Source organism: Ixodes scapularis, unplaced genomic scaffold, assembly GCF_016920785.2.
Source record: "Ixodes scapularis isolate PalLabHiFi unplaced genomic scaffold, ASM1692078v2 PGA_scaffold5__190_contigs__length_132052651, whole genome shotgun sequence".
In the NCBI taxonomy this organism is placed as follows: Eukaryota; Metazoa; Arthropoda; class Arachnida; order Ixodida; family Ixodidae; genus Ixodes; species Ixodes scapularis.
In genome coordinates, this window is record NW_024609880.1 from 102526725 (window position 1) to 102554720 (window position 27996).

The 27996-nt window shown below is 45.4% G+C and overlaps 1 pseudogene; it reads left to right on the forward strand.

The window, feature by feature from the left end:
- Positions 1–813: 813 nt before the first annotated feature.
- LOC115315188 lies at positions 814–27984 on the forward strand (annotated as a pseudogene).
- Positions 27985–27996: the final 12 nt, after the last annotated feature.

The following is a 27996-nucleotide window of genomic DNA, read 5'->3' on the forward strand; positions in this document are numbered from 1 at the left end:
GGACAGTCCCTTTAAAGTCGTCGTGGTTTGATATTGGAAAGCATCAAAGTCGGCGTAAACCGCGAAATGATATTGCTTGCCTGGATCTACAAAGCGTGTTTTGGGCAAACGATTTGTTAGACATCACGCTGAGAGTGCTCTTTTAGTCTCCCTCCATTGCTCCCACATGTTTCTAAACGGATGAAAAGACTCGCACATAAATCAAAATGAAAATGTAGCGAGCATAATTATATTCAACGTCATATAATTATCGTAGAGTTATACCACACCAAGTTTTGTTGTTTTACTTGTTGCAAGTATTGTAACAAAAGTTGTTAATCACGTAACGTACTGCATGTGCATAGCTAACATATGTAATTACTGCGTTTAGGTGCGTATCAGACAGGTGGGCCCGCATGCCCTTTAGAACGGGAACGATTGTTCTAGTTTGTTCTAGTTAATGTTATGTTTCACATTGTCTTAAAAAGGGCTTCAAACCAAGACGCAGTAATTTGTTTTGAGCTCTCTCGTTTAGGCCGGTAAAATGTGTTTTTTTCTAAAAACAAAAAGAAAACAGTTTTCTTTAACTAGCACAGTTTTGTTTTTTATATTTTTTGTTTCCATGAATTCATATTACTTTAAAAACTAGAAATGGCCATTACGGTCTTGGTCGTGACTTCATTTCGCCAAAGTAAAACTATAAAGTGAGCTCTTGTAAATTCACTACACTGCACCTTCATGAACCACGTTATAGTTTTTACCTAGTTTTGTGGTTTGAAAAGAGTGTGTATTATTGTGTCCTTTTTACACCGTTAGAAAAAAAAAACGCCCAAAATGGACGCGAAGATTGTGAACGGAGTGATACATTCAACTCTCGCGGACTTCGACGTTGGAAATAGCTACGCTTCCCAACTTATAGAAGAGCGATTGCAGAAATTATTGGCCCAGATAATTATATTGAGTATGATTTTATTTATATTTACTGCGGTGTAATTAGAAAGCGCAGAATATTGCAGATAAGAAGATCGAATATCCTCCGCTGTTGTTACGGTGATACGAGGCTGCTGAATTTTATTTAATCTATTTTTTTTATTAAACTTTTTATTATGGCGGACTTTAGAGATGTACCCATAGGATATATCTCTGTGGCATTTGTCGCAATGCAGTGGCGTATACGCCGTAGCATTGCGAATATACCAGCGAGCTAAGACGAACCATTTTGAGCTTTTGCCTACGGACGTGACATCAAAAAGGTACGTAATCAAAATTCTAGCAGTCGTTTTCTGGCTGAAATGTGTTTCATGTTGCAGCATAACCTCAAAAACACCAGCCTTCCGTTGAAAGGCACAAGAAAATTAAATTTAAAGCTAATTATACGATCTTCCAATCTGCACCTGGTGGATGCCTGTGAGGCCTGGTTGAGAGGTAATCTAGCAACGTTTGAGATCTTGTTACGTAGACAGTGGCGTTGCTTGAACCGCGACGTAGTCACACTAAACATCGGAAGAGTGCCGCTCTTCGGAATTATACGCTCAATTGCTCAAAGCGATCATGAAACGATTTTTCAACTTTTTTCTTCTTAGCTTTCCTCAACTCATAAATCGCGCATTGCACCAAATAGTTCAAGAAGAAAGAAAGAAGGGACTCCCCTTTTTCTCGGACCGTCGCTTGTGTTCCCGGACAAAGCCATCCTTGTCCTAGAAGATTAGCCCTCCGATCAAAACTCGGACAAAAGTTGCTTTCCCCACCCTGTTCACCACTAAGCTGACAGTGGTGTGGAAGCTACGTGCTCTTTGGGCCAGTCACACGCTCGTCATCCCACGGGTACTTCTAACGGCTTGGTTGTAACGCGTCTACGCCGCCACAACGCCGCAAGTGGCAAAGCTTACAACCAGGGCAGCCTTGCTACGTCACGAAATCGGGACACACGTTGTTTTTTGTTTGTGCTGCATATCCCGTGATGGATCGCGCTCTCCGTTCGCTTCTCTTCGAGCTCTTGCACGAGTGCACAGTTTCGAACGAAGAATATAGCCAGTCGTTACAAAAATAAACGTGCCATTATCACTTACTGTTATTATCCGTCATGCTTGACTCATTTCCGAACGAAATTTCTATATCTCAATTTTCGTTTCTGTACCATATTAACGAGAACACAAGCATGTTTTACCAGTACTTCATGCCGCGCCGGCCTGCGATCGTAAATCCTCGCCTATAATTTTGTTACTAAACTCCCAGTAATCAAACGATTACTTTAGTAGTACTTCAAACCAGTACTACTAAAGTAATCAAGCAATCATTATAAGAATGAAAATTCAAGTTTCAATAAGAAAAAAAACAAATAAAGAAGACTTAGTAAATTTAGAAATATAAGAACCGTTGCTTACTACGGGGCCTTTGAGAAGAAAAAGATATCAGAGTTTTGGTCATTACAATATACACCGCGCACCTCCAAGCGCTCAATTTATTCTCATATGTAGCGGAAGCGAGGTGACGACACAGAATATATGCGCACATTTCCAGGCTTTTAATCAGCAGCATGTTCTGTAGTTGCTCTGGAGATTCGGGCCTGCGTCGATTTCTGATATCCATACAATTTTCACAAATACATTTAACTAAAATTATTTGTAGTGGCTTCCTGAAAATTGAGCGAATCAGCATAATAAATATTGAAATATAGGTTCAAAGTCACCAGGAGAAACAGTAGTTACTTTCCGCCACCATATCCTTGTAGCACGCAGTTCGCATAGTTGTGTTCCTTGACGTGCAGATTTTTTGTTGTAAAATTGCAGCACAAAAAGGAGGAGCTGAATTTATTAAAAGGAGTTTTGCTTCAGCACTTAGAAACCGGCCAAAAGCTCTTTTTACTTGTCGAAAGAGTTTACCTTGTTTTTCTTCTAGACTGACACCCATCAAAGCTTGACCGCCCATCAGCTATTGGAAAAAATACACAAATACGCTGTAGGTTATCAAGAGCATGGTGTAAGACCGGGCTCCAGGGTGTGTGCGCATATTGGCAACGCAGTTGAAACTGTAGCGGCAGCCTTTGGGGTCACCTTCGCGGGCGGTACGCTTGTCATGGCAAAGACAACCTACGTTGAGAGTGAGTGCTCGCCGACCCTCCATTTGCTTTGAATATTATAATTATAGCACCTTTAATAAAATAAAGATAATCTAATATGATGTCGTTCTCACAGGGGAATTGGTGTACACGATTCAAGACAGCCAGTGCACTTTCCTACTGACTGACCAAGAAAGCATCAAATGCTGCCAAGGTGGTGATGCCATCAAGCATTAAGGTGGGAGATTATTATCGATTTATCGAATTGTGCGTTGGCAACGCTACGATTGCTTTTATTGTGTTAGCATTAGTGCTCTTTTGCATGCGCTGACCTCTGACTGGTTGGGACTAACCACAGTTCGCAACGTCGCCACGGGATGGTGACTGCCGCTGCACTGGCTGCAGAAACTGTCTAGAAAACACTTTCTGCGGGCACCGACAGATGGCAGAAGGGGCGTAGATGCGCTGCAGCCATTCTTTGAACAATCCGCCACGCACACTAATGGTCAATTTTCACGTGACACTCTGCTTTCAGTTTTGGACTTTCGGTCGCGTTTACTTTCCCAAGCTGTTGCTACGCCACAGCTAACGCGCAGCTGCGCCTGTGGAAAAGGTGGCCGGAGTGCTTTCTATGTTCCCTCTGGAACGGAAAATTAACCTCGCAGGACGATCTTGCTTCACCGAATTGATCGAAAAATTTTAACCTGAAGGGAGTCGCGAAGTTATGCAATGTTTGTGCTCCCTATGACGCTCACCAGAATGAAAAAAAAAAAGCTGTTTTGAGCCAGTTATGCACTCTATTTCACCGTAAGAGCGAGTGATGCATTAGCGATCACAACACTGCCGACTTGACATTCACGGACGCCCTTGCCGCACAAACGTCGTTCAAAACGGCCTGCTCCTGCTCGTGCTTAGAGCATCGGCGTCACTCCCATTTACGGGTGCTTGTGAAGGTGCGGAGTAGGCTCGCTCGTCAAGTGTGGCGTAGGTGCTCCCGTACCATGCTTTGTTTCGCACAAAGTTCATAAGCTTGCAACGCTCTCGCGGCTGCGGACGCGAGCATTTAGATGTATCTATATTCTAATTCCATATAAATGCGAGCGAAGCCGGTGCCACAAGCACGAGTATGCTTTCACTCCACACATTAAAAATAAGTAGTAAATCATCTGAAATCGTAGAGAAGATAATTGCAATTAGGCAGTGTGATATGATGAATACAAACGATTTGCGATTGCAGTGCAGCCCAAGGGGTGGACAGGTATCTACGAGACTCTGACCCATAATGCAACTCGGTAGGGACGTTTGGGACGATTACCGAAAGCACTTTTTTGGATCCACGGTTGGACAAACAGATCTAGAGCGGCTTCAGGGCGGTCGGATGCGAATGCGGGCTCTAAATGAGAATTTCCGCACTTATATGACGAGAAATGTGCACACAACCGGCATCGCGCCGCTCCAGCTGACCGAGACGTCGAGACGCTTGGGAAGATACAGAGGGTGCCCCCGTCATAAACCGAAAGTTAGAGGCAGGGTGAGGAGGGTTTTTTTTAGATCCACCTCAGGCCACCCTAACCCCTCGAGTGTCAGTGACAAAAGCTTCTCGTGCGCATACACGAGTGACTCTTATTTTCGCCCTAGCTTTTCATATACGATGAATACACACACACACACTCCAATTCACTATAGGTTGCGCCACCCGGCAGGCATATCCGGGTCGGAGATGCCTTCCGGTATATAAGTTGCTGAGCCTGTCTACTGTGCTGGCTTAGCTGAGCGACACAAATTATTGCCGCTAATACAAGGAGGCTGGGGTGTCATGAGCGCAGGTCACGTCTATATCCTTAGAAAAACAGATGTTTATTTTATTATTTACGCCTGAACGGACGTCTTAATCTAGGAATGAAATCGAAACTAACTTCTATTTTGGATTTAATTGCTCGGTGTAGGTGGTAATTACCGATTTTTTTTCATTTTAAAGATCTATCTCACAACGTACTTATTCAGCCAATGAAGTTGTTCGCAGAAACTTTATTTGTTACATACATGTCCAATCCGGGCACTTACAAAAATTACGAGGACACATAAGCACATTTTTAATGAGTTATGAATGCGACAGCATGAATGTCATTCTTGCGCTCCCTTAGTTCGTCTGCGGTGTACTGGCGTGAACGGCCCCGTTTCACTACTGCCGAGGTTGCGGCCGCCGACAATATAGATGCCTCAGGCGCCGCCATGTTCCTTGGTGCCGAGAAGAGCAGAAGCGGCCGCAGCCCCCCTCTTTCCGGCAATGCCTGACACGAGAGCGGCGGCCGAGCGAGCGCTCTCGTGAAGCGGCCGCAGCCCCCCCCCCCCCACCCTTTTCCGGCAACACCTGACGTGAAAGCGGCGGCCGAGGACGCGCTGTCGTGAAGCGGCCGCAGCCCCCCTCACTTTCCAATGCGGCAGTGCCTGACAGGAGAGCGGCTGCCGACTGTGCGATCTCGTGAAGCGCCCGCCAATGGCTATCTAGGAGCCCTTTAGCTCAGCCAATAGGAGAATGGGCATTTCTTTTGCGTTTTTTTGCGATTACAGACGCCGCCGGCTCCGCTCCATGAGATAGTTAATGCTTTCGCATTAAATTATTTTGGAAAGTAAAGACAAGGTGTTTCATACACTTTAGAGGTAACATTCAATACTGTGTTTGTTACGAATATTAGCTCTGATATTTGTGTGTTCTTATTGCCCTTTCTCGCCCAGATCATGTTCATGTGAAATTATGGACTGCGGGCCTTTTAATAAGTTTTGGAGTATTTAGATGGATCATTGCTTTAGCGTCATTTCCATGCAAAGGAACAACAGAATCCATGAAAATTTTACAGAATATTGCCACGGGTGACGAGTTTAGAATATGTTCACAAAACGTGTAAATTAAGAAACGCTGTTCTCACTACGAAATTTGAGAAGACACTTATGACTGCTTAAGCGTAAGAATGCGAAAGGCGTCGTGCACGCAGCACATACCTCCATCAGCGCCAGACAAGTTTTCCTTATTCACACTTGCGTTCCAACATGGGCATCCCGCTCCCCCACTGCGCAGGCGCACAACCCACCTCCCCCCCCCCCCCCTTTGCTTCCACGTCTTCCGTTACAATGCACCTGCGTTTGCTGTGCTTTTCATTGGGTTTTATATTTGCCTGACGCGCGTCCGCTTTGACCTTGAACGGCCCCAGTGACGTCCGTGACGAGGTATCTGGTATGAGGCGTCGCAGCCAATGGGAATTCATTCCTTGTTCTACAGACTACAGGCTTCGCTCCATGGGACAGTTAATGCTTACGCATTAAAACCCAAGACGGAATCCGAGTCAGAGATCAGAAGTGGGTGAGTGTTTCTAAGAGCAACGAGTGACGTATAATACAGTGCTTTACATTACATCCAGTGTTTGACTGTTTGTTTATCTTGATAGCGATGTCAGTTTTTTTTTTTGAAATTCCCAAAAGAAAACACAATAATACCTGCCTACATTGACGTAATTTGTATTCATATTAATAAAACAATTAATATATTTTAATATATAGCTTTTCATTATATAATTTCTTGCTTAGGATATAATTTGGAACCCGCGAACAAGTATTGCAACCAAAAGTATACAAATTATCATCACCGGTTTTGACTGCAGCACTTTTAATTACCGAGTCATCAAAAAAAATAGTCTGAAATCATTTAAGACAATCTAGAAAATCTGAAATACCTATGGGTGATTTCATTTGAATTCGACCAAACTTGTCGGGGGGGGGGGGGTCTTTAGATTTAATCGTAAAAAATATATATGATACCCGAATCCTTGTGATGAAAGAAACTGCCTTTGAAAAAAATTAGAATTGTATAGTTTGAGAGAAAAAAATTCTGAGGCGCTGCAGGGTAGAACACGTCAAATTCCCAATTTGATTTTATCTCGACTTTAGCCGCCATTTACAAAATATCGAATTCTTGCAGAATTACTATATTTATTACGCAATATTTACGCAGACTTGGCTATTTTTAGAGGTAAATTTCTGTCTTCTGTTATTTTAAATTAATTTTCTAAAAAATCTCAAACATGCAACCTAGAGCAAGTGTGACGCAACTTCGGACAGCTTTATAAAACGAACGGTAGGGCGCAATGACGTGAGACAGATATCTGTGCGTAGCTATCAATGTAAGCTATCGATTGACATGTATTTTCTGGTTATTGTGTTTACCGTGTTGTTTTTATTCTGCCACAAATATAGACAAAAATGAAAAATATGCAAATTTTGAAGTCAATTTTCTCAAAAAATCCATTTTTTATTTCGTTCATACTTTTTTAACTTATTGCCCAGATTCTGCTTAATAACCGGGTATAAATATTGCTTGACCTTTTTTTTGTTGTAGTTTTAGGACAACCAGTTGAATAAGTCATTTTTATCGCGTAATACCAACCTCCGGCTCCGGTATGCGGGCTTCACCGCAACATTGATAATTGGCTCAGCAATATCAGATTTCACTGACAACCACTTTACCTCGTTGCATTCCTAGTAATATACTTTTTACAAAAAAAGAAATGTCACAAAAAAATGACAGAAGGCAAGTGGCGTAGGCAAATTTTTTTTTCTCTTTCAAACTTTTTTAATTGATTTCCCGTGTGTTGCTTACCAGCTGGGTATGCACATTTTCTGGCGCTTTTCTTTATGTTTGTTTTTACATCAAAAGACAGAGCCATGTTCGTTACATCAGTTGCAACTGGTCCAGTTGTTAGGTGAAGTATAGGTTCAGTAACCTCTTCGCGAGCGCCAGCAAAAGGCTGCGATTCTTATCATGAAGATTACCATGCGACTCTTAGTTGACCTCGGCGTGCGCCGTTGCAAGAGGGTTATACTAATCTTGTTAGAGTGGAACTCGCGTCGTCACAGGCTGTCGCAATGCATCACAGCGAAGTGGAACTGTGTGAAGCAGTCCTTGTCCTTCTCCCAATAAATTTATGGGCGGAAGCTTGAGACTCTTTGGTGCCCGAAGTTTCTGTAGCTCGGCTGGGTCAAGTTTGTCAAAAGGAGAAAACAAATGCAGTAAACACTAGACATTATCACGCCGGTCGATGGAGTCGTAACTGTATACATACAGCTTTTGCGGATACTTATTTGTTTCAAGGGTGGCAAGTTATCACCAGTACAAACATGGCCACAGTGTCGGCAAGAGCATCAGAACAAAAAGGAAGGTTTGGTTGGCTTATCATTTTGTGTCTTCGTTGCAGCGCTTTTCTCCGGAACTAATGTTTGTAGTCCTCTTTGGGCCCCTGGTGCTATGGTCTGTCTGTTTCTCTTATCCATTATTTATTTTTACTTGTAAGCGAATAACACGCACCATGACATTTCTGGCGTCCTTAGGTTGATTCGCTAATCAGTGTCTATATTTGACAAACTCATCTAGTATAAGAGAATAAAAAAAAATATAAGAAGAGGGCTTGCAGCAATGAATTTGTATAAGAGAACTGCGGAACTGCGTCGAAAGCAGAAAGCCGGAACCTCCCGAGGAATGAACGCGTTATTTTGAACTCAGTCATGGCTGCAGTTTTCAGCTTTAAAAGAAAGAGTTGCGCGGACTACTTCCAGAGACGTAAGCGAAGGGTATACCGCAACCGACGTTTTCGTTATGTCACCGATCTCAACGTAGACGCCTTGAAGATGATCCTGCCTCCATCGAAAGCCGCGGCTCTTGCGTTGGATGACGTGCTCTGCCAGAACTGCTTCCAGTACACCGGTGAGAAGCTTTCATCATCTGTCAGTGATCCATGCTCGAGCTCTCCAGCAATCTGCATCGAAGAGCACGAAGTAGTGGAAGGTCTTAACGAAGAGATTTCTGCTGCTGGGCTTGAAACAACTCCTTTGCGCATGCCGTCTACAGTAAACCCGAAAAGCCGTCAGGCATATGTTGAAAGAAAACAGCGGGAGATTAAAGGATCACACAGCCGACAGGTACGAAAAAAGTTGGCGACTGCATATACCTTGGAGCCAAGTGGGTCAAGTTCTCGCAGTGATCAACCATGCCTCGGCTGCGACGGGTGGTGGGCAAACATCAGAGAGGCCTTTGTGAAGGCGGCATCTTACCAGGAGAGATGTCAGCTCCTCACGCTTGTGCCCAAGGGCGTAGCCACTAGGGAGGTAGAACGGCTAATTCCTGAGGCATCGAAGTACCTTCTGAAGAAATCAAAGCAGCTTCGTGAACGGTTCGGCGTATGGGAGCGTCCGGAGCCTTATCACGGTGGAAGCATAAGCGAGGACACCATACGGGCAGCCACGCAATATTACACCGACGACGATCTCGACTGTTCTCGGAAGAGCCCAAACAAAAAAGATGCTGTTAAGCTTCTGAAGGATGGCGAAGAACATGTGGTCGTGAAGCGGTATATGACAAGGTCTGTCCGAGAGACGTACAGGCTGTTTAATGAAGCAAACCCGGACTCAAAATTAGGTCTGACTAAATTTTACTCGCTGCGGCCAAAGTGGGTCAAGCTAAACCCTGAACAGACTGTCTGTGCATGTGTGTGCTGTACGAATTTCGATTTGTGCTTTTCCACCCTGAACAGCATGCGAGAAGAAAAAATAACAAAAGAGGAGATTCTCGCTTTGTGCCTCTGCCCTGAACCCTCGTCCGAATGTTCCAGAGGCGAATGCAAAGACTGCCCCTCGACTGACAGACTCTCCTTAGAATCATTGGAAATGGTGCCTGAAGAGGAAATTACATTTTTCACATGGGAGAATGGTAATTTGATAAGCAAGACAGCCGACTCCAGCGCCTTTTTGAAAGAGCTACAGAAATGGGCCACAAGGTTTTCCACGCACGATTTTATTCGTAGAACACAACGGGAAGCCATACGGATTGAGAAGTCTAGTGTGACCTCAAGACACATCGTCATGCACTTCGATTTTGCGGAGAACTGGACGGTAATTTGGCCACACGAGATACAGGAGTACCACTGGCACAAGCGTCAGCTCTCTGTTTTCACGTGTGTGGCATCCACGTCGCAAGGCTCAAAATGCTTCGGCGTTGTCTGTGAGGACTTATGTCATGACACTTCCCATGCGCTGCTGGCTCTGAGACTTATAGAAGACTGGCTGGAGGAGCACATCCCAGTTTATGCTTCACTAACGTACATATCCGACGGGGCACCTGCTCATTTTAAAAATAGATTTCAGCTGCATGAGTTCGAACGAGTGGGCCATACCCAATTGAAGTGGATATTTTCTGCCTCTGGGCATGGTAAAAACTCTTGTGACGGGGTTGGAGGGCTTCTCAAACACCACTCAACGGTGCACAACCTCCGTTCACCGGAGGAGCAGCTCGTCCGAACATCAGTAGATTTTGTGGACAAGGTTGGAAGGCGTGTCAAAAACGTAACTCTCATGAACTTAACCGAGAAGGAGGTGAGTGACTTCCGCAGAATCAAGAAAACAGAGTGGAGTTGCGTACCGACTCGGAAAGGCATCCGCGCTTCGCACGTGTGGCGACGCGAAAGGGGCGAAGTGCAGCTTGAGCGGACTGTTCTATCTTCGTCTTAATGCATGAACCTCTGTGGTGCACGTGCGAAACTCTCAGATGATCTACGGCTTTGTTTTGTTTTGTTGTTAAAGCCTCTTCTTGTACATTTGCCCTTCTGTGAAAAATTATGTGTTTCTATAGGTGTGCCTTGTTAACCCAAATAAATTACTCAGTAAATAGAGTGATTTTGTTAAACTGTTACCTATGAATGTTTTATTGCATACTGCCAACAAAAAAGTATGATTACTGTAAGCTGAAAAGCAACTTCCGATATGCTGTGCGTAGCCCAAAAAATTTAAACGTATGCAACAAGTAGTCCAAAAGCCGAAGGATGGACAAAATGTAGTCAATTTTTTTTTCACGTACCTCGGAATACTAAGGGCCAATGAAGGATAGGCGAAAGAATGCCATGCGGTAAATTTAAAAAATTCGAGCCGATTTTCCGATGATGTTTGTATAAAATAAAGATTGTCCGAAACGCATAAACGGGGATATTGTTTTTCTGGACTGGATAGTGCCGTAGAATTCCAACCCGACATGATCGAAACAGATGAAACGTCTTGGATCTCTCCACTCGCTTAGGCTAGTTAACATTGATGTTAACCAAATTTACTTTTGTTGTTGTTTATCACGGCACAATGTTCAAACAAATAATTTAAATATATAAGTTTCGTGCAACCTCAGTAGTAAAACGTTGTCGTGGCGACGTTCGAAATTGCAAGCTGTGACTTCGCAGACATCACTTCGTCAATTCACCCATCTCTCATTTCTTTATGACGTTATTGATTTTTTTTAAAATATATTAGTAAAAATTCAACGGGGTAAAGTAGTTTTCAGTGAAATCTGATATTGCTGAGCCAATTATTAATGTTGCGGTGAAGCCCGCATACCGGAGCCGGAGGTTGGTATTACGCGATAAAAATGACTTATTCAACTGGTTGTCCTAAAACTACAACAAAAAAAGGTCAAGCAATATTTATACCCGGTTATTAAGCAGAATCTGGGCAATAAATTAAAAAAGTATGCACGAAATAAAAAATGGCTTTTTTGAGAAAATTGACTTCAAAATTTGCATATTTTTCATTTTTGTCTATATTTGTGGCAGAATAAAAACAACACGGTAAACACAATAACCAGAAAATACATGTCAATCGATAGCTTACATTGATAGCTACGCACAGCTATCTGTCTCACGTCATTGCGCCCTACCGTTCGTTTTATATAGCTGTCCGAAGTTGCGTCACACTTGCTCTAGGTTGCATGTTTGAGATTTTTTAGAAAATTAATTTAAAATAACAGAAGACATAAATTTACCTCTAACAATAGCCAAGTCTGCGTAAATATTGCGTAATAAATATAATAATTCTGCAAGAATTCGATATTTTGTAAATGGCGGCTAAAGTCGAGATAAAATCAAATTGGGAATTTGACGTTTTCTACCCTGCAGCGCCTCAGAATTTTTTTCTCTCAAACTATACAATTCTAATTTTTTTCAAAGGCAGTTTCTTTTATCACAAGGATTCGGGTATCATATATATTTTTTACGATTAAATCTAAAGACCCCCCATCCCGACAAGTTTGGTCGAATTCAAATGAAATCACCCCTATGTAAAATGGCAATATTTGTGGGCAAAGCTTGTGGTATTATGAATGAGGCGACTTCTGGGAATCGGCAAAACTTCCAGAGTATCCGCCAATCCTTCAGAACCGAATTCCACCACTCACCCTTCCCCTATCCCCTCTATGCAATATATATATATATATATTGCCACAGCTAACAAACACCTCGATTGTTCGCGCATGACAGCGCGCCTCGGTCCTTTTCGGTTCTGCACGAGGCTCGCGCCTGGCGCTCTCCCGTGCCCCGCGCAATCTCGAAGGGCTGCCAGCAGATCGACCGGACCGGCCTTTCCTGCTTTGCAGTACGCTCATTAAACCCTTCTTGGGTCCTACCACTGCCAACGTCTCCTTGGCCCACGTGACATCTGGTGGAGGTGCGGGGTACGACGTATGCCCCGGACTCCTCTTAGCATATAGCGAGTTCGTTTCACACGCACTGGCACCGTTCGAGTTCTCTCCCAGAATGCATCGCACTCGCAGAGTGTTGCACGGAAAACTGGACTCAAACGAACTCGCCAAATGCACCGCGTGCAGAAGACTGATGTTGCCGCCATCTATGTTGTAGAAAAGGTACCGACTTCAAACCGAAACTAGCGCCTTTCTGTTCGGAGTGGTGCGTGGGAGTGCGAGAATGCAGTCGGCTACCAACGTTTATCTACAAACTGTGGTCGCTGCAACCTGTAGTTTATAGTTGCGATGACTTCAAGCAGCTCGGCTGCCGTAGAGATAGTTACAGACGGCGTAAATTTTCGCATCCAGTTTTATACAAAGCAGCTGGTTACGATCTTTCAATTATTATAACCGTTTACACTGAAGAAAACCGATGATGCTGTCCGAGCAGAAGCTTGATCCGTTTGAGCATGGTATTATCCGTGAACCACTGAAAGGGTACGGCTTAAAACTAGCCTGTTGGAATATCCAGCAAAACTGGGACTTTCGATTTGGATTGTCATTATAGGTGGATCAGAAATTAGCCTTGGTGAGGGCGCCAAGAACGAGAGCTTTCTCGAACAAAATACGACGGGGCAAGTTAGCTGACGTAGGTAAATGTTAAACATGATGATGTTGCCCAATCCTCGGGTAAAGTTACCATCTTTAGCTTTCTCTGATGCTTATTGGGCAGACAGAGGTGTCTGCTGGGGGAGTGTTGCCGACAAATGTTAAATTTTCCACCCGCACACGGATGATGATAGACATCTCGGGGGCCGCTGTTACGTTTGTTCTGAGCATTTCTTTACACACTGGTATATTTCAGCGTTTGTACGGCAACAGAGCGATTTAAAACCTGCAAATAAATCACGGGTTGTCAATTGCTTCCTTCGGGAAATAGCAGACGCTCACAATTCAAGCTCGCGTTTGATTTCGTGGCCCGCGGGACGCGATTTCTATCAGAAAATCTACTTTTTGTTCCGTTCGGTTCCGCGACACATCGTAGCAGACGAACCCTCGTCGCCTGCTCCCGCTCCTCGCCGGCCCCAACGGAGCGAGGCATGACGGGATTGCATTTTGGCGCACTCCCGATTTTCTCGGTGCAGCGAGTGCATGCACGCGTGGGGTATCAGCGCTGAAACGAACTCGGAGAGTGCAACCACTCGTGGAGTGCCGGCTGAAACGAACCCGTTTCACGCTGCGAGTGGGCACGCATGGGCACGAGTGCCGTGAAACGAACTCGCTATTAGCAGCCGAGATAACAGTCCTCGCCGACCAAGCCCCATTGACGTCACCCCCGTGCACTGCAGAAGGCGTCGCCTCCAAGGTCTGTCCCCGGAGTGCGGATTTCTTTCTGTGAAGAGGACAAGAAAAACAACATTGGCCAACAACCGGGAAGAACGTGCACAACCATCACCGGTCATGTTCCAACGACCACGTAACCCCCCTTCCTTTCACGGGTTTCCGCAAGAAGATGCCGACGACTGGCTGGAACAGTTCGAGCGGGTGGCTGCCTTTAACAGGTGGAGTGCTGAACAAAAACTCAACCATGTGTTTTTCGCGCTAGAAGACTCGGCAAGGACGTGGTTTGAGAACCAGGAACGCCTACTGATAACGTGGGACTCGTTCACGGCTTGCTTTCTACAAGCATTTTCCACGGTCCTACGAAAAGAGCGAGCCGAGCTGCTGCTCCAAACACGTCTTCAGCACCCCAACGAAACAGTGGTGGTCTTTGTTGAAGAAATGAAGCGTTTGTTCCGGCGCGCCGACCCCGACATGACCGAAGACAAAAAGCTCCGGATCCTTATGAGGGGAGTGATAGAACAGCTCTTCGCCGGACTAGTACGCAACCCTCCAAAGACTATTGCGGAGTTTGTCACCGAGGCCTCAACCATTGAGAGGACCCTTGACATGCAAACGAGGCAGTACGATCGACAGGTGCCAGCGATTTCCTCCACCTACGCCGAAACCCGTGGAGTTGACGCCCAGACGTTGCGGGACACCGTTCGAATCGTCGTGCGCGAAGAGGTGCGGAAGCTATTTCCAACGACGCAGCAACCTCAAGCTTCATCATTGTCGGAGGTCATACGAGAAGAACTGCAGCAAGCGTTGAGCTCAATGGATATTTCACCAGAGGCCCGACGACCCCAGGCTATGACGTATGCTGCCGCTGCACGTAGACCTGCCCACCTTCCGAATCCTTAATGGGAATACATTATCAGATCACCATCCGCCTCCCGCCAACACTTTTTCTGCCACCCCCCGACGCCCTGGCACGCCGAAGAGCGAAGTCTGGCACACGCCTGATCACCGCCCTCTCTGCTTTCACTGTGGAGAAGCCGGTCACGTATACCGCTTCTGCCCATACCGTCGACTTGGACTTCGAGGTTTTTCTAGTGACGCTCCACGCCCCCGGGTTGGAGAGCGACCACAAGAAATCCGACACTATTTAGCTGAGCCTGGGCGAGGACCCCGGCGCTTCTCACGGTCTCCAGCGCCTAGTCGATCTGTTTCGCCACAACGCCGTCCCTCTTCAGAAGGCGCGAGACGCAGGTCGCCCAGCCCCGGTAGGGGAAACTGAGGGCAGCAACCCCTGGAGGTGGGGTTGCTGTACAGCACGGTCGCGAACATCCTCCCAACCAGCACCGACGCAGCCGCGATTCGACGTCACGACGTCTCGACGACGCCCTGCCGACCACTGCCGACCTGAACGTATCTCTCGAAGGACGCGACATAACCTCTCTCGTCGACACGGGCGCTGACTACTCCGTTATCAGCGGACAGTTTGCAAGAGCACTAAAGAAAGTGACCACCCCCTGGGACGGCCCTCTGATTCGTACAGCGGGAGGTCATCTTGTGACTCCCACCGGACGATGTACAGCGAGGGTTACAATCCGCCATTTCACTTATCCTGCGACGTTCGTCGTCTTGCACCAGTGCTCGCGGGACGTTATCCTGGGTATGGATTTTCTTCTTGAGCACAGCGCTGTCATCGATGTCAAATCAAAGTTGGTCACATTTTCTACAGAGCACGCCATCCCGCCCAACGTCCAGCCGACGTCACTTACACTACTCGACGAGCATGTTACGTTACCACCCCACTCAAGTGTCCTTGTGTCGGTAACAGCTGCCGTATCCAGAGATTACGAGGGAGTCGTTGAAACCAACAGATCTCTGCTGCTTCAACGAGGAATCTCGGTTGCGAGGGGAGTCGCTCGCCTTAAACAAGGACAAGCGATTATCCTGCTAACAAACTTCACTTCGGAATACCAACATCTCAGCCGGGGCACCTCACTCGCTTCCCTAGAGGACACCGCAGAGGTCAGTAATGCTCTGACCCTCTCCGATACAAGCTCGACAATTTCCGTGACGGAAGAGGCTGCTCCCGCATTCGATGTAAACCCTGCTTTGTCTCGGGAAAAACAGGACCGACTACAACACCTACTTCAACGCTATTACGACTCTTTCTCGTCCTCTTCGAAAATCCGGCAAACTCCGATTCCGAGACATCAAATCATAACTAACGAGGACGCACGCCCCCTCCGACAATCTCCTTATCGAGTTTCATTCAAGGAGCGCGAGGCAATTCAACATCAAGTTAAAGAGATGCTCTCTGACGACATTATTCAGCCCTCGAAAAGCCCTTGGGCGTCGCCTGTCGTTCTTGTGAAGAAAAAAGATGGCACCCTCAGGTTCTGCGTTGATTATCGCCGGCTAAACAAGATCACTAAGAAGGATGTGTATCCTTTGCCCCGAATCGACCACACTCTAGACCGATTAAGCCACGCGAAAACCTTCTCTTCGATGGACTTCAAGACGGGATATTGGCAGATCGAGGTCGACGAGAGGGATCGGGAGAAAACAGCCTTCATAACCCCCGACGGGCTGTATGAGTTTAAAGTCATGCCCTTCGGCCTCTGCTCCGCGCCAGCAACGTTTCAAAGAGTTATGGACACTGTGTTGGCAGAGCTCAAATGGCAGACCTGCCTCGTATATCTCGATGATGTTGTCGTGTTCTCCACGCACTTCGATGAACACCTACGGAGGCTGGAAACGGTACTCGAAGCAATTAAGTCTTCAGGACTAACACTTAAGACGGAGAAGTGCCACTTCGCTTACGAGGAACTAAAATTTCTCGGACACATCGTTAGCGGAAGTGGAGTTCATCCGGATCCCCAGAAAACTGCAGCTATTGCACGCTTCCCGCAGCCAGCCGACAAAAAAGCTGTTCGTAGGTTTCTAGGCATTTGCGCTTATTACAGACGTTTTGTCAAGGGCTTTTCTCAACTTGCCGAGCCCCTCATGCGCTTGACGCACGATGATGTACCGTTTACCTGGGAGTCAGAGCAAGCAGACGCATTCCGGGAGCTTCAGCAGCGCCTACAGTCGCCCCCGTTACTGGCCCACTACGACGAGAACGCCGAAACAGCAGTTCATACCGACGCCAGCTCTGTAGGCCTCGGCGCCGTTCTTGTTCAATACCAGAACGGACTTGAGCGAGTTATCGCATACGCCAGCCGCGCTTTGTCAAAAGCCGAGAAAAACTACTCCACGACTGAAAGGGAATGCCTCGCCATCGCATGGGCGATTTCCAAATGTCGGCCCTACCTATATGGCAAGCCTTTCAAGGTAATCACTGATCACCACTCTTTGTGTTGGCTCGCCAGTTTAAAGGACCCCTCCGGACGCCTCGCACGCTGGAGCTTGAGGTTGCAGGAGTTTGACTTCATAGTCCTACACAAGTCGGGACGCAAACACTCCGACGCCGACTGCCTTTCGCGTGCACCTGTCGACCCACCACCAGAAAACACGGACGACGAAGACACGTTTCTATGTGCGATTAGTGCTAGTACCTTCGCTCAGCAACAACGAGCTGATCCAGACCTAAACAAGCTGATCGACTACCTCGAAGGCAAAACCACCATAGTCCCAAGAGTCTTCAAGCGCGGCGTATCCACATTTTGTCTGCGAAACGACATGCTCGTAAAGAAGAATTTCGCCCCTAACAAGGCACAGTACCTACTCGTGGTCCCCACAGCCCTCCGCGACGAAATCCTTCAAGCGGCGCATGACGTGCCAGCATCGGGACATCTGGGATTTACGCGTACCCTCGGCAGGATCCATGAACGCTACTTCTTGCCACGCCTCGCTACCAACGTCGCTCACTACGTACGCACTTGCCGAGAATGCCAACGCCGAAAAGCGCCGCCTACAAGACCTCCAGGACTGTTGAGGCCCATAGAGCCGCCCATGCAGCGCTTCCAACAAGTAGGAATGGATTTGCTGGGTCCTTTTCCTACTTCTGCTACCGGTAACAAACGGATTATCGTGGCTACCGACTACCTAACCCGCTTCGCCGAAACACAGGCCCTTCCCAGCGGCACCTGTATGGAGGTAGCACGATTCTTCGTGCATGCGATCCTCGTGCGACATGGTGCTCCCGAGCTCGTCATCACAGATCGAGGAACAGCCTTCACGGCCGAGCTCATGCAAGCCATTCTGCACTTCAGCCAAACCGCTCACCGCCGGACAACTGCCTACCACCCCCAAACAAATGGCTTGACTGAGCGCCTCAACAGGACCCTCGCAGACATGCCATCAATGTATGTGGACGTCGAACATACAACGTGGGACGAAATTTTACCTTATGTTACTTTCGCGTACAACACGGCAACGCAAGAGACGACAGGAATGACGCCATTCAGTCTCGTATACGGAAGAGCGGCCAAAAGTACACTAGACGCCATGTTACCGTACGTTCAAGACGACGTCCATCCCGACGACGCGGATGCGTTCCTCCAACGCGCAGAAGAGGCCCGTCAGCTAGCAAAGATCCGAATTCAAGACCAGCAACAACGCGACGCCCGACGCTACAACCTTCGACGAAATGACGCACAATACCATCCTGGCGACCAAGTTTGGGTATGGAGCCCCATTCGCCAACGAGGTCGCAGCGAGAAACTCCTCCGTCGCTACTTCGGCCCGTACAAGGTCGTCCGCCCTCTTGGACAATTAACTTACGAGGTCATGCCCCAAGAAAACTCGCCATCACGGCGACGCCATTCACACCCAGAAGTTGTTCATGTAGTCCGCCTCAAACCATACTATGCCAGATAGACGTTGAATGAACATATGTGCCCGTCTATTCCCGCGAAGATTTACCTTCAAGCATCGGGCCGCTGCTTCCTTTAAACAAGGGATAATGCCACAGCTAACAAACACCTCGATTGTTCGCGCATGACAGCGCGCCTCGGTCCTTTTCGGTTCTGCACGAGGCTCGCGCCTGGCGCTCTCTCGTGCCCCGCGCAATCTCGAAGGGCTGCCAGCAGATCGACCGGACCGGCCTTTCCTGCTTTGCAGTACGCTCAATAAACCCTTCTTGGGTCCTACCACTGCCAACGTCTCCTTCGCCTACGTGACAATATATATATATATTGTTCATTTTTTTTTTTAATTACCCATTATTCCCAGAATATTTAGTTACTTAAATTTTCAGGCGCCGTTGTTTTGACGATTCCAACGTTTCCATTTGTGAGGAACGCCTACCTGTTTTCACGTCTGCTCACTGCAGCACGTTTCGTGGTTGTTGGAAACCGGTGAAACAGTAGTGAGCTTTAATATTATGTATACGAGCAAATGCAAGCATTCTGTGTTTACGTTGGCGTTGCGTGTTTCACACTGCGCTTGCGCGGACGCCAAAATTGCGGCTTTGGATTGAAGCGTGGGTACGACGCGCATGCGCAACGTGGAGCACGCAACTCTAACGCTAATGCACAGCGCTTGCAATTGCATCTGTATGCAATACTGAAAAATCTCTAATAAGGCACAATCTCCTACCGGCAATAGAAGTACAATGGGAGAGTGAAGCGTGTTGTTTGCATTCGGAAATGAGATTTCGCGAGCCGTGATCGTAAGCGGTTTTGCCGTGTCCGCTGACAGCAGAACCGGGGGATCTTCACCATGGCCTCCGAAATGGTATCTTGGAGGCCATGCCCTCACTTACGCGCCTCCCGTTTCCGCCGCGCGAGGACGAATAACAAGACGCGAATATTGGGAGAGTTTGTCCAACTTATGATCTCGCCGCCGTAACGCACCCCTGCCGAGCGAGCCAATCAGCCCGCGGCACAGAGTGAGAGGCGCGAGCGGCTCCCCCCAGTTGTGCGGGGAGGGCCTCCATAGTCATTCATTCGCCCAATGAAATTCATGGGATCGAGATCCAAATTTCGCTTTTTTCTTTTTATTTCGCTGGCTTCGGCTAAACAATGGTATAGTGTTATTCTTCGGTGGTTTAAAATGCTAAAGAATGAAGGTTTTTCCTTGTTTGACCGCAGACTTTTATTCAGGAGAATAAGAAGTCGACACAGAGCAGACGACGCGTAGCCTTAACAATGTACTGCGCCAAAAGCGAATTGCATCAAAATGGCGGTGGTTTCCTCTTTGTCTTTGCTTTCTCCATCATCTCTCGCTCCTTCGGCGCTCTACTCCCTTTCCTTCAATTTTCTCCTCTCCAGTGCCTTCGTCGCCACCGCCTACTGGCCGGACTCTTCCAATATAGACCATTCCATTTAGCGCTCTCTGGGCGGCACCATTTTGTTCGACCGCAGCGCCCTCTCCACACATCCGGGAAGTTCAGCGGGTTCGGCGGGGTAAAAGGAGAGAGAGGGCACGCGCCCGACTCCGCTAGCAGACGACAAACCGGGTGGTTGCCGTTCTCCATCTTTGGGCTGTATCGGCGGGCTCTACCGAACATCGAACTCTCGCTCGTGGCTGCCGTTGTGAAGTGGTTCGCGTTCTTAGAATAGTTGTGGCTACTCCAAAATCAGCCTATAGCTCTCTGTTGTTCTATTTTGCTAAATGATCAACTAGCATATCTTTTTTCCGTTACTTAAATAGCAGTTGAGTCAGCCGGCAGTACTACCCTCAACTACTGCCTGTATTGCGGCAAGAGAGCACGTTTTGTTTATTATTTCAGACTTGCACTCATGGTCGCTAAAGGCCTACACCAGTACGAACTATTGTATAGTAAAAAAGGTTCAGCAACCGGATTTACTTTTCGCCAAAGAGACCGGCCATTCTGACACAATTTTCCCTATTTATTTTTTTATTTGCACGCAGGTAATAGCGCAATTGGACCCTGTGAGTATTTTTATCTAGCATAATATTACACGACAACTGGTATACCAAAATCAGCGCATCTGCGCTTGAAAGTTCCAAAATGGCGCGATTTTAAACAGAGTTTGCACGCCTGCCGGACTCTAGCTACAGCGCACTCGGCGGAGCGGACGACATTCGGGGTGAGAGGGGGAGTGCATTTTTTTCTCTTTTACCCTCTCTGCTATGACCCTAATGGAACGGTCTATAGGGTCCGGCCAGTAGAGGTTACGACGAAGGCGCTGGATCCTGGGAAGGGGGATCGGTGGCCTGAGTGGGCTAACGCGTCTCAAATCGCAGCGTGCAGCGACAGCTTATGCTGCAAAACCTTCTGGGTTCGATTCTTACCCCTCGCCCCTTCCGATGTAGATGAGGTTCGTACCGGCAGGCGTTTGCGTAATCACTACTGCGCGGTGCACGTTGAAGACCCCAGGTTAGCGGTTGTACTGCACTGGCAAATTCCTTCATGTCTGGCTTAGAGACTGGTCACTCATTGAGGCGTACGAACTTCAAGGTTGTCTGAACATACAAGCAACACAATTTAAGAGCCTGGGACGCGCTAAACGACGCACACGGGCAACGGTTCCATTGTTCGACCTGCGAACGCCTGCTGCGCATTTCTGAAGCGTTGTACTCTTACTATGTCACCGGCCGTAAGCGCGCGATGTCGTCGTCCCTGTATGCTCAACGTGCGCGGCAACGTAAGGTCTAAGAGGACCGACGGCGCCGTGTTGGACGAAACTGCCGACGTTTGGGGGCAGGTATTGGCCTTCCGAAGTCAACCATACGTGGAACGTAAGTACTCGCCGATCGAGGGAAGATGTGCTGGCTCCAACTGGGGCGCCAATGATCGGGTGCGGAGACTGACTGGTACATAATATTCAAATGGTCGCATATATGTGGCGTACGTCACGCTGCATAGCCCACTCATGTACATGATCTATCCGGCGCAGGTCTAAACGCAAGCGCGTGGTGAATAAATGCGTGCAATCAAATGGCTCTGTCGCTTTACGCGGTACCGTGACAGAGCAGCACACGACAAAAGTGCACGCGAGAAAACAGCACGGTGACAAAACAGCACGCGACAAAAACAAACAAAAAACGCAGTTTTAAAAGGCCAAAGCGAAAAAAAGGACACGCGCCCAAACAGAACGGTGTCAAGACAGCACCGCGTCAAAAGAGCACAGCATCAAAAGCTCTCCGGACCGTCGCAAACGAGACGGTTCATAACTTGAACTTTTGGATTTCTTTTACTCATTAACCCATTAAAGCGGCCAACATCGACGCGAAGATGTGGAGTTCGGTAAGCACTGAAATAGGCAATACATTCCTTTATAACCTAGGGACAGTATATAAAAGTGTCAAGGTGGTTCGAAATTATTCGCGCAGAGAGAGGTGACGAGCGCGCTCGACGTTTCTACCTGCATGCTCTTTTGTCGCTATACTTTTCTGACACCGTGCTGCTTTGGCACGTGATCTTCTTTCGCTGCGCCGTTTTGACGCGTGCTGTTTTGTCGCCGTGCTCTTTTGGCAATGGGCTGTTTCATCACGAGCTGTTTTATCGTCTGCTGTTCTGTCGCGTTCCCTCTTTAGGCGCATCACGAGCACGTCCTTTGTGCACGCGATAAGAGAAATGATCTGCTCGCACCACGCAGAAGAGCGATTTCGGTAATGTTCACCCCGCGGAAATGTGCTCAGAGGTTGCATTCACCCATGCTGTGTTACATATAAACACTGCGCGAAATGCTGATGCAATTATTTGAGAGTTAGCTCGGTGGCAGCAGTGATTTCGGCCCAACTTTTTAAACATCCTATTTCCAAGAGTAAAATATAAGATGTAGTGTGTTTATTCCGTCGCACAAGAAAAAGTAAATTCTGGCGCTGTATTCCCACCAGGCGAATAAATTTCAGTTAATTTTTTTACTTGACAGTGCCGGCCAGGTAATTGGTGTTAATGTATGCTATTTCCTATGATAAAGGGGTAAATTTCGCTAACTGTGCTCCAGCTATAGAGGACCCATCAAGGTGTGGACTGCAACTGCTGCACAGGACCAACACCACCTAAATTGAAACATGCGAACAGCCTCTTCTACCTCCTTGTGACGTCATCATGCCTGAATGCTGTCAATTCACAAATGGCGCCTAGTCCCAAAGCGGAGCGTCCTCCGACGATTTGGATGAACACAAAGTCCTTCTCCCCACGGCGCAGCGCTCATGAGCATTTCTCTAGAGATGACCTCAGTATTACGATAGCGTATAAATGCTAGTGCCCGAACTTTGATAATTCTTAGTGGTTTTTATTCGACAAGCTACCAGTTACAGTCATAAAACAATTTAAAAAGAAAACTTTATTACGCATCGTCTTTTTTTTCGTGAAAAAGTTTAAAACGTTTAACCTTGTTTTTTATTACAAGAGCGTGAATCTATCGCTATATGAAACGCTTGACAACTCTATTGCAATCGGCCATATGCCTCTATTATTTTGTTTCTCTGTACAACCAACACAACGACTAATATAGTTTTTTTGTTTTTTTTGCTTGGATTCGCAGGTATTGTTTTGCGTGGGAAGCGCGCCCGGGTTCATCAATGTTCCCCAGTTTCAAGAACTTTCAGATGCCTCATTCACGCCCCACGTACCTACTGAGAACGAAGGAGAGGTTGTGGCAATCCTGTACACGTCAGGATCAACGGGTCTTCCGAAGGGCGTGGAAATATCGCACAAGGCGTACTGTGCCGCGTTTCACACGTTGAGGTATGAGCGCTGATCAGAGTGTTGAAGGCTAACCAGTTTTAGAAGACACAAATTATATAATGTCATATAAACAGATTTTTTGTTTGTTTCACTATATATTTACGGAAGCAGGCACATTCAGAATATATAGTTTTGCAAGTCTAGTAAGAAAGACGCGGCAGTATATTGTACATTTTGCTTAAAGCTTTTTTTAAGTTAAAAATATCTCTTTCAGCCTGATCAAGCACCAACTTTTTTTTTTAACATGCATGCCACGTGGTATATTGAACCTAATCACTTGTGTTATATAAAAAAAGTGAATTATAGCAACCAAATTGCACCCTCCTTGAACCATTCCATAACGCTATGCAGCCGTGGGAGAACCAGTGTCTTTAAAGAACCCCTGAAAAGAAAAAAAAAAAGATACAGTCTGGTTGAAACACGCATGCCGAAAAATAAATTTTACGCGAGAAAAAAGCATTTTTTTAGAGATATTGCCGGCCAGAGATTTATTTCAAATTCTTCGTGCAAAACTTATGACGTACCGGTTTGTTCAGGAATGACCATCTCGGTCGTGAGGACGAGGCCAATCCACCTCTCATTTACGCGCCCGAAATACCGAGAGAGAAAATAAGTGGAAAGCAGGCTACTGCCGACTAAATCGCGTCTCGCGCCGTCAATATTGCTCTATCTTTTCTTTCTTTTTGTTTTCTTTTTTTTTTGAGTAAAATTAATTATCTGACACGCGTGAACCGCCCAGACAGGAAAATAGTTTTTTTTTTAGGGGCTATTTATTTATTATATCACGAAATCGGTCACACTGCACAGAGACACTCAAGTCATGTTAAGCACATTACATCTAAAAGTGAAAGTACGTGAAACAAACATGTGTGCCGTATTTTCATGTGCTGCTTATTCGTTACTTTTTTTATTTAGTTTTTGTACGTTTTACGAGCACATTTCTTCTAAAGACAACTTTGTATTGTTAAAAAGGTGTAGAACACGACGGGGAATTGGTGCAGACGATCATACATCGAGGTTCCTCGAACTGGCCCTTCCTGCGTAATTTGTTTGTCTGCTCTATCATATACTTTTTTCCTGCTCTGTCTTGTCCTCTCTGCTGCCGGCCGGATTACTGTATGCTACGTTATACAAATATATTCCTTCATACTACAATATTACTTTACATTAACAGTATACTATTTTATACAAGGAGTTTAAAAATAACTTCTAGTAGGCAAAGAAATCTTTCCTTGAGTTTTTAGGTGGCTGTATTTATAATTTTTTTATTTCCTATACACCGTTTTTTCTCGATTTCAGGCCTGCTGGTGCTTGCACTGAAGAGGATGTCTTCCTTTGCTGGAAACCTTTCACCCACAGGTCGGGTTTTGCAATAGCCATGTTTTGCATGTTTTTAGGAGCAAAATTAGTCATAACCGATCCTTTGATTCCGTACGAAGCTTTCCTGCAGGCTCTCAAAACTCATGGGGTGAGAAATTTCTTATGAAATTTAGAGTAGAGATAATTTCTAAGAGAAAATTATCTTTGTCAAGCCGCATAAATTTACCATGAAGGAGCAGATAGTGACTCAGTTGCATGGTAAATTTTAACAGAACACCGCTTTTCTATAAAACGATTGTTGAATTTTATTTTAGTCTCAAGACACTAAGCTGAGTGACGCTGTTAATTTACTTTTTATGGTAGTAAATTCGGAAAAACTGGCCGTAAGGGGATCGAGTATCATCCGTGTGTCCTCGCTTTTGTGATTTCGTTTTTTTTTCCAAGTTAGGACTGCGTTGTTTTCGACATTTAATACGCCAACGCATTTATAAAAGAAACGTATTAATGGTACAACCAATCTCCCGGTTCACGTGATCTTTATTATTTATTTATGCAGTATTTACCTTCAGACAGGATTACACTGTATAAAACAAATCTGCAAATAAAAATGCGCGTCGAAGCACAAAAAAAAACGAGCCTACGTACGATGTAAAATAAAATTTGATAAAACGAATCTGGAAAAGTGAAATTAAAACCACGAAATAGAGAGCCTAATGTAAAAGAGAAATGGGTGTAAAACGAATCTAAAGAAAGCACTTAAAAACCACTATAAAATTGACGATAGATATGATAGCTTACGTAGACAGAAGGTAGACATAATAAAATGCTTGCAAGCGCCGCACCAAAAACGAACGCGACTACAAAAATTGCTGACCTTGGCAATAATGTAGTAAAAGAAGGACACGACATTCAGTGACTGAAGCACGAAAGGAATGTCTAAAGATGCCCAAACACCATAAAATATAGAATTATAGAGTACTGGCAGTCGATATAAATGTGATGTCATGTTCTAAAGGATATACCCCAACAAGAATAGAAAGTTTTCAGAACTAAAATGGAAACTTGATAGTCCTTTCCATGATGTAAAGAAGAATGACCGCCTGATATTCGAATTGTTTTCCGTAGTTTGTTTTGAATGTTGGTGCCTTTCAAGCGTCCGTTGAATGGCCCTACGCTAGCTTGTCCAGATGAGCTGAGGCCTGATTAGCATAGTAGTTGAAACAACTTACACTAAAACAACTGATGTCAGGCATCCTTTTTTATTCAGTTCGCTACGGAATATTTTAAAGAAATACCAACAGCCTATTGCTAAGGCTGCGTTGATATCATCGTAGCTACGATGATGATAATGTCGACCTAAGTTTAATACTGGTCACGCGTTTATTTACTGAGAATTGCTAAGATCGCAAAAGCCGAAGAACGCCGTATATTTTCACTCAATACCGAACTCGCAATCAAATTTGAAAACATTGGTATGCTCGTCAAACTTGGAGAATAACCAGTTTAAAGCGAATACAGTTGTTGTCCACGACAATTTCGTATGCGGAAACACCCAACGCGTGCTACTATATAAAATTAACAGATGAGTTCTCCGAAAAAAAATGTGAGTGACAGATACCAATATCCAATCTTTTAAATCCGAAAATTGCAGAATTTTTTAAGAGTCCGGAATGGCCGAACGTAAAAATCAACGCTGTTCTTTATTTCTCGCTCCATCTTATCTTTTTTTTTGTTTGTAGCACTTACTTTGTATTGGGTGTAATGTCAAGATTATGAATATGAGTAATTATACATTTCTTTATATTAAAGCAAAATCTTTACTTTAACAAAAATAATCGCACACGCTCGAACCATTTATGTTATGGTGATTTAAATTAAAATGAAAGAAAACGTTCCCATAAACCAATCTTCAAAGATATATTTTTTTTCTCTATCGCTTGTCGATCGTTTCCCCATTTTCATGGACACTTATCTTTTATTTATAGCAAGCAAGATTCAAGGAAGAAATATTTATATCACTATTTTTTAGAAACGCATCTAGGTGCAAAATCTATCTTTTTTAGATGACGTGGATTTAATAGCATACATATCACTTTAATATATTGAATCTATATCAAATGAAACAAATTTAATTGTCCTAAATTTTCAACAAAAACATGTCTTTGTTTTAGTCCTGATCGTGAGTTTGTATCTACCACAGCGTAAAGAAGAATTAATAACTCTTGATTTGCTTCTCATTAATGCGTTCGTACATCTTAGACTTAAAAAAATAACATGCAGAAAATAAACTGATTAATCTATCCGACTGTCACGCATTAGCTGGTCAGATTTGTTTATCCGGGTTGCCGCCTGTTGAAACTGCAATCCTTACTTATACCTAGCAAAATAAAAATTATAAAAAAGCTAAGCGAGAGGCAGCAAACTTGGTCTCTCATTTCCTTTAGTCGTAAGTTACAGGGCTTCAAAGGGAGAGCCCCTTTCTAGGGTTGAACATTGCTTGCCTCATATCTGTTGGGGCCAATGACATTCGTCTAAAGGAGCTGTGGGAAACTATTTTAATGGTCACTTAAATTGCTTACGTTCCAAAATTCGGTATGTGAGTAATGTTTGTCCATCCAACTTACAATCCATGAAACATACTTTGATCCACCTGTTAAGACACTGCAGATAAATGTAGCGCTATTTAAGTTCAAAATTACTTAGATGAAAATATTTACATCCAGCATTTCCGAAAAACACAATAATATTTCCGGGACCAGAAAGTTGTATTCATTCTACACGAAGTATCTATGAAGAACTTTAAACATTGCGTTAATTTTCTTTCTTTTTTTTTTTGTATCTCGCAGGTATCTTTTTTTATTGGCATCACAGGATGGATGCAGCATATTGTCAATGAAATCCGAAAAAACAACGATAGTGTGCCTCGAGTAAAAAAAAATCATGATAGGTGGTTCAGTGATCCCGCCTACGCTTCCACTGGAGGTTCGTGAAATCTTCGACGTCGAGTCACTTCTCATTGGCTACGGCTTGACTGAAACGTTTGGCTTAGCGTGCACCTCACCTGTTGGACAAATTGCCCTCGAGAACATCGCAGTTCCTCTTGCTGGTGTTAAAATCAAGGTATGCCTAAAACTTATCGGCTAGTACAAGTTTTCT